The sequence below is a fragment of the Euphorbia lathyris genome, chromosome 1, assembly GCF_963576675.1.
Source record: "Euphorbia lathyris chromosome 1, ddEupLath1.1, whole genome shotgun sequence".
NCBI lineage: Eukaryota > Viridiplantae > Streptophyta > Magnoliopsida > Malpighiales > Euphorbiaceae > Euphorbia > Euphorbia lathyris.
This window is the reverse complement of record NC_088910.1, coordinates 27967504-27975774: the sequence shown is the minus strand read 5'-3', so window position 1 is coordinate 27975774 and position 8271 is coordinate 27967504.

Below are 8271 nucleotides of genomic sequence, written 5' to 3'. Positions count from 1 at the left end.
TTCAACTTACTTGTGGCATTATCGTTTAGGCCATATAAACAAGAGACGCATGCTAAAGCTACATTCAGATGGGCTTATAGATCCAATCGATTCTGAATCATTGGAAACATGCGAATCATGTTTAAAAGGTAAAATGACAAAGACACCCTTTAGCAATAAAGGTGAGCGTGTATCAGACACTCTAGGACTCATTCATTCAGATGTATGTGGCCCTATGTCAGTCCAAGCAAGAGGAGGATTCATATACTTCATTAGCTTCATAGATGACCATACTCGCTATGGTTATATCTACTTGATGAGGCACAAATCAGAAGCTTTTGACAAGTTCAAATGCTTCAAGAATGAAGTGGAAAATCAATTAGGAAAGAAAATAAAGACACTTCGATCTGATCGAGGTGGCGAATATCTTTCTGATGATTTTCTGAATTATCTAACTGAATGTGGGATATGCTCACAATGGACACCTCCCTATACACCACAACACAATGGTGTATCCGAGAGGAGAAACCGTACCCTATTAGATATGGTACGATCCATGATGAGCATGGCCTTACTTCCAAAGACGTTCTGGGGCTATGCCTTAGAAACTGCCCTCTTCACCCTAAATCGAGTACCAACTAAATCCGCTAGTTCCACGCCATATGAATTGTTCGTTGGTAGGAAACCCGTGTTCTCATTCATGAGAGTATGGGGTTGTTCAGCATATGTCAAACGCGTTGCGTCTGACAAATTAGATTCTAAATCTGATAAATGTTTCTTCATTGGATACCCTAAGGAAACTATGGGATATTACTTCTATCATCCAGATGATCAGAAAGTAATCGTATCCAAACACGCAACCTTCTTAGAGAAAGAGTTTCTCGAAGAAACACAAAAGGGAAGCGTGATTGAACTCGACGAAGTTCAAGAGGAAGAAACACCGACTGAAACAACGGAGGCGGTCGAGGTACCCGAAGAAGTCCCATTAGATGAGACTCCAGTGGCACCTATTCGTAGATCACGAAGAGTTCGTGAACTCCCAGTTAGATATGGTTTTCTAGTGGGAGATGATGACGAGGTTCCCGTATTAGACGACGAACCCGAAAACTACGAAGAGGCTCTTACTAGTCCAGATTCTAAAGCATGGCTTGAGGCCATGGATTCTAAAATGGATTCCATGTATACTAACCAAGTTTGGACTTTGGTTGATCCACCCGAAGGGATAAAACCCATTGGGTGCAGGTGGATCTTCAAAAAGAAGACTGACATGGATGGAAAGGTTAGCACCTACAAGGCTAGGTTGGTAGCGAAAGGATATCGTCAAAAACAAGGTGTTGATTATAACGAAACCTTCTCTCCCGTTGCTATGTGCAAATCGATCAGAATCATGCTTGCAATTGCCGCTCATTTTGATTATGAGATTTGGCAAATGGATGTGAAAACAGCTTCCCTAAACGGAAACCTGCTTGAGGATGTATACATGATGCAACCTGAAGGTTTCATATCAAAGGATGCAAATAAAGTTTGCAAACTTCAGAGATCCATTTATGGACTCAAGCAAGCATCTAGAAGCTGGAACAAGCGTTTTGATGAAACCATAAAACAATTTGGTTTCGAACAAAATTGCAAAGAAGCTTGCATTTACAAGAAAGCAAGTGGGAGCTCTATAGCATTTCTCATACTATATGTGGACGATATACTGTTAATGGGAAATGACATTGCTCTATTACAGTCATTGAAAATATGGTTATCCGGTAACTTCTCAATGAAAGACCTCGGTGAAGCAGCCTATATACTTGGTATAAAGATCTACAGGGATAGATCACGTAGACTGCTTGGTCTTTCACAGGCTACATACATTGAAAAGGTGCTAAATCGGTTTAGCATGCTTGAATCGAGGTAACTTACCCATGGTACATGGAGTAAAGTTAAACAATCATCAATGTCCTAAAACTGATGATGACAAACGACGCATGGCTGTAGTCCCGTACGCCAGTGCGATCGGTTCGATTATGTAGGCTATGCTATGCACTAGACCCGACGTAGCTTTCGCGTTATCTGTAACGAGTCGTTACCAAGGGAATCCGGGAGACGAGCATTGGATTGCCGTCAAGAACATTCTTAAGTACTTGAGAAGAACTAAAGATATGTTTCTAGTGTACGGAGAAGGAGATCTGAAAATACAAGGATTTTCAGACGCTAGTCATCTCACAGATGAGAATGATTTTAAATCCCAATAAGGATACCTGTTTATCCTAAATGGGGGCGCGGTCAGTTGGAAAAGTTCCAAGCAGGGAAGCGTAGCTTTCTCTATGACCGAGTCAGAGTACATCGCTGCTGTGGAAGCAGCAAAGGAAGCAGTTTGGATTAGAAAGTTCATTACAGAACTAGGTGTGGTGTCTGACATTGTCAATCCCATTACTCTGTACTGTGATAACAATGGAGCCATTGCGCAAGCAAAGGAACCATGGTCTCATAATGCATCCAAGCACTACCTAAAGCGATACCACATCATTAGAGAGATTGTGGCTAGAGGAGATGTGAGAATAGAAAGAGTACCTACAGAGGACAACGTTGCAGATCCGTTAACAAAGCCTTTAACCCAGAAAGTACATGATCGTCATTTAACTTATACTGGGATAAGTTTTAGAAACAATTGGCTTTAGTCCAAGTGGGAGTATGTTGGGGTTTAGTGTCCTATAGTCAATTGTTGCAGGATACAAACTTATTGTAAATGAATTGTTCTTTATATCATTTGTTTTAATGAGATATATGTTTTATAACTATATAAAGGCAATCCCTTTTAAGCACTAAATAAAGTCTAATAAAAGGAAATCCGTAAGTTTGTTTAAAGTGATTATAAAGTGTTCATACAAGCATGAAGTGAGACAAAACTTTATAATAAACTAATGAACTTAAAACCACCCCAAGTCAAGTGATATATTTAGGATTGATATATCACAGTTGAGACTTGTATGTAACAATGTCTTCTGTCCGACAGAAAGCTAATCTCACAAGCTTCACATATATAGATATCTGGACAGTTACATAGATCCGGTGAAACGTTGTTCATTAGGATTGGGGATCCAACTTGAGATAACAGGATGGGTAGATTCATCATTGTCAACTGTTCATCTCATTGGTATTAATAGGTATAACTAATCCTCAGACTCAAAGGAATGTTAATTGGTCATCCTGAATTACTGAATGTGAGACTTTGATCCTGTGGTCCCATGATCCTTAACAGAGATGACTCTGGGGTGTGAACTGCAAAGGTTGGGTGTCATAGGAAGTAATTTCAGGGTAGTTATACATTGGATTGAGCATTTATCGCTCCCGATTAATGGGAGATACATCCAAGGATCGCTTGTGGAAGACTCGACTCTAAACCCTTGCAAGGTGATAGCTTAAGAGTAGAAATTCGGATTTCACTTAACCTATCTTTTTGAGTTGACTCGGCCAATAACAAGTAAAACGAACGTCTCGCTATATGTGACTTGACATTACCCATAGTCATAAGATTCAGTTCAAGGATGTAGTTGATAAAGGATCGTATTATACCGTAACTAATACGGAAGGGTTAACGACAGAATCAACCTGTCTTCTTAACGGACTCTGGGGGAATGATTACGGACTTACCAATAACATACTCTGTACATCATTCCGTTATGCAAGGGATTAAATATAATTCTTGAAGAAATTAATTTAATGGGTTGCATACGGCCAGAAGTAGTAAGGACCTAATGGATCACACATAAGACTTGGAACCAAAAGAGAGATGGATATGATTAATAGATGGAAGCCCAATTAAGCCCAGTAAGGCCCAAATACTAGGAGGGGGCCGAAATTTATATATGTTAGGAAGGAATTAATTTTATTCCATTAATCCTAATTAAATTAGGATTATGAATTAAATTAATTAAGAGATAATTTAATTAGGAGTTTTAATTAGATTAATATACTCCTATTATTATCCAATTAGGTTATTTATTATTATCCTAAATGTATTTGATATATTATAAGATAATAATTAGGAATCCTATTCCGAATGGAATTCCCATTAAGTAACCTATTCCTATCTAACTAGGGTTTAGATACAAGCTAATATATATGCCCCCCTATAGTGAATTTTGACTAAGCCTAATCCCTCCCCTATATGTGATTTTCGAAATTGCTATATTAGTGAGAGAAAAGAATTCTATTCCCAAGTTCGTGAACTAGAATTCATACGGCATTCCATCGATTGATTAATCTTATTCATCTCTCTTTCTCTTTGATCTTGTGTTGGTTTGTTAGAGGCAATCTATTTTGGTTGCATCTCATAAGGGTTGATTTCATCTTAGCCTCACCGTATTAATCTTTATGTTTGGAATCTCGGAGAAGAATTGTGGGCGCTTCTTTAACAACGGTAGATTGTTCATCGAAAGGTATTCCTTCTTATCCCTCTTTATATGAAATAACGATTAACGGATCCTATGGTTAAAAGGAAGTAGACTAAAATTTTTATATTTCCGCTGCTATACCTTAGCCTTAATTTCCTTCATGAGCTTCCTCAACAGCGGTCTTCTTTGCTTGCCAGTCTTTGGGAAGGCTCCTGAGTATTTTCTTGACTTGTTCTTCCTCAGTGAAGATCTTCCCAAGTCTCTTGAGCTCATTGATGATGTTGGTAAACCTTGCATTCATGTCAGATATTCCCTCATCATTGTTCATTTCGAACAGCTCGTACAGTCTCATTTGCTGGTTCACCTTGGACTCCTTTACTTTATTTGTTCCTTCGTAGGTGACCTCTAGCTTCTTCCAGATCTCTTGCGCCGACTCACAACCTGAGATTTTATTATATTCTGCAGCATCGAGCGCACAGTGAAGCATGTTTATAGCCGAAGCATGATTTTTTAGCTTCTTGAGATCATCCTCTGTCCATTTGGCCTCAGCTTTAACAACTGTTTGGCCAGCCACAACTTCGACATGTACAAATGGGCCTTGGACTATGGATAGCCAGGCACTCATATTTGTAGCCTGAATGAAATTTTTCATCCTATTCTTCCAGAAGGTATAGTTAGACCCGAAGAATAGGGGAGGCCGAGTAATGGACAGCCCCTCAGGTAAGATCTGAGTTGTTTGGTTTCCTGGGAGAAACCGAGTACTGTTTTCGCCCATAGTGGGGATCAGCTCAAGGTGGTTAAACCTTTTACAGTGAGCTTTTAAGCTCTGATACCACTTGTTGGTCCTTTATAACGTTACATGTATAGTTCCAAGGGGGGGTTAGGAACTATTTAAAAATTTTAAGTTACGACAGACTTCTTTTTCGTGAGAAAAAGGTTTTAACAGCGGCGCTGAGTGAATAGCAAGATACTGGCTTAGTCAACTGGTGACTAGGTCAGTTTCTTTACTTGAGTCATGAGATAGCACTTAGAGTCTTTTCCTGAGCTCAGATATGCAATGCGCACAACTCAGCTTGACCTCTTTACTTGGTCAGTTTTTTGTTTAAGCAAGCAATAAGTATATAAAGGAGTTTAAGGTTAGAAATATGTTACTCAGCACATTTATCCAGGTTCGGCCTCCAAGCCTACGTCCTGTCCCCGGAACACGTTCCGAGATTTCGAATTCTCTACTGAGCTCTTTAACGGTAGAGCATCAAACCTTTTACAATCTTAGCAACTGAGTATAACAAGAGTACCTTCCTCTATACCTCTACTCAATCCTAATCTCTCGCTGAGTACTATAACCGAGTACTCAGCCTCTCCTTTCTAATTTTAGAAATGATAAGTGTTTGTCCTAAACAACGATTGCTAAGACACCTTAGATGATTGAATAATCACTCTAGACTTTTACACAAAAGATATGAAATTTAGTGTAAGATTGCTTTGCTTTTTCTTGCAGAACTTTGCGTAGAGATTTGGTCAGCGTAATGGCTTGATCAAGTTCTGTGTCGAATGAAGCAACTGAAGGGCTCTATTTATAGAGACGTTTGAGGTGTCGGTCATTTCGAATTTTGAAATAACCGTTGGAGGGAAACGACTTCCTGTCGTTGTCATCCTGTCTTGCTCAGAGCTCTCGGCCAATCAGATTTGAGTATCTTCTGTCCTTGGTCAGCTTTTGGTCAGCTCGGCAGATTGTCTCTCCATTTATGGTAAGGTCAACTGGACAGCATTCTGTGTCTTCTGAACTTTACCCAAAGTGGAAACACTTTGTCTGGAAGTTGTTCTTAGCCAGCTGCTGTCTTATACTCTTTGTCGAATCAACTCAGCAGCTTCGTCCCGAAGTTGTTCCACGAAGGTCTTCTAGATCATTCTTCCGCTGAGTTGCGTTTTGTACATAACGACAACGTTTTGACATACGCGGGCTGAGTTGTCTTAAACTGTTTGACTTGGGCTTTGACTTCCGTATTGGGCTTTGGGCCTTTTAATCTTTGTGTCTTATAAACAATTTAACTCAACATTGAACAAACACATTAGTAGAATAAATCAAAGCATTTAAACTTAGTGTGTTTAGAATATATTTTAATTACACTTAAACAATTTTGTCAAATCAAAATTATGTGGAAAGGTGTTTCAACAAACATCTTGTAGGGTGGAGAGTGAACATGCAGGTTTGAAGCAATGGCTAAATTCATCTACTGGCGCCCTCGACACGATCTGGATGAAAGTGCACAAGGAAATTGAATCGCAAGTGACTAATATTAAGTATAGTACAATCAATCTGTAAAATGTTTTTATTTATTTTGCATTCACTAGTACAATCAGTCGGTAAGTTATGTAAATGAAATCTATGTTTCCGAAAAATTAATACCTAAAATTAAACATCAAAAAATTAATTATACATTTAAATTAATTGATATCATATTTTATTTTTTTCTATATATTTAAAAAAAATAATAAAAAAATAGGCCAAAATGGGTAGGCAACCCGGTTCGGCCTTAGGCCGAATCGGGTGGCCTACCAGTTTTCTCTAGGAGAAACTGGTGGCTGACCCGTTTTTCTCTAGGAGAAACGGGCGGCCGACGAGATTCGTAAATCATAAACCCTAGAAAATATATTCTAAACTTCTAATTTATAAATTCTAATTCTTAAAATATATTAAAAATACTGATTTTACTAGTTTGATACAATCCAAAAATAATTATAAATTGTTTTAAAATATGAATTTCAGTGTAATTTTCCCTGCATTATGGATACTAGCTTTATACCCGTGCATTACACGGGATATACAATAATTTTATAAATACTATTTTATTAGAAATAAAGAAATTACAGTATGTACATTTTAGTATGATTATTAGTTGAAAAATATACATTATTCTATTTGTGAATTAAAATTGAAGAAGTATAAATTCAATAAGTAATCACAACATTTTATCTAAAAGAAAATTGCATACCTACATTTTCAACACAATTATGTCTTTTTGGAGAAAATCTGTTGTTTTCCTTATCATATAAATAATACAAATATATTGTTTTGTCGACTATTTTAAAAATTGCTACATAACATTTCATCATGACAAATTTATTTTTGTTTTCGATTTAATCGCCTTTTCAATTTCAATTAAGAATTCACAAATTTATTTTTTGTTTTCGATTTAAATATCTAAAATATTTAATGTGTCACTAATATAATTACAAATAACTAACTAAAATTGTACGAAATTGTTTCAGTTTATCGTTAAACTTAACCTTGTTCGAAAACATTAAAGATTAAATTTATATAATTTCATATGTTAGAGCCAAATCTACACTTCATCAAAAACGTTAATTAGAATCAAATTTGCATTATTCCAATTATTATTTACCCAATTACATAAAGTGTCAATATATTGCAATCAGTATACTTACTCTGTTGGATTAAGAATATATTTTCTTTCAATATGGTTTGTGAATTTATATTTTTCATAAAAAAAAAGAATTTATATCTAACTTTCATCATGTAAAATCATTTCATCTATTAATGCACATAAAATGTTCACATGGAATTGCTATCTCAAATTTGAGTGCTTGGACAAAAAAGAAAAAATTAATGCAGACACACAAACCTCATTTCATATCATAAAAATTTCTTAAGAATACATGGATATATTAAAAAAAAAATAGTTTGAAATGTTAATGTATTGCTAATTAGAGTAAATAAATCTCGCAATTAGATGTTCACATGTGTTCTTTTGCTTGTTATACATGTAAACTCTTTCAAATATACAAAACAAACGATAGCTTTTGTAAACTATATTGAAGAAACATAATTAAATTTAGGGTAAAGTTCAAATAAAACTTTTGTGGTTTCACTAATTTTCAGATAAAGGAC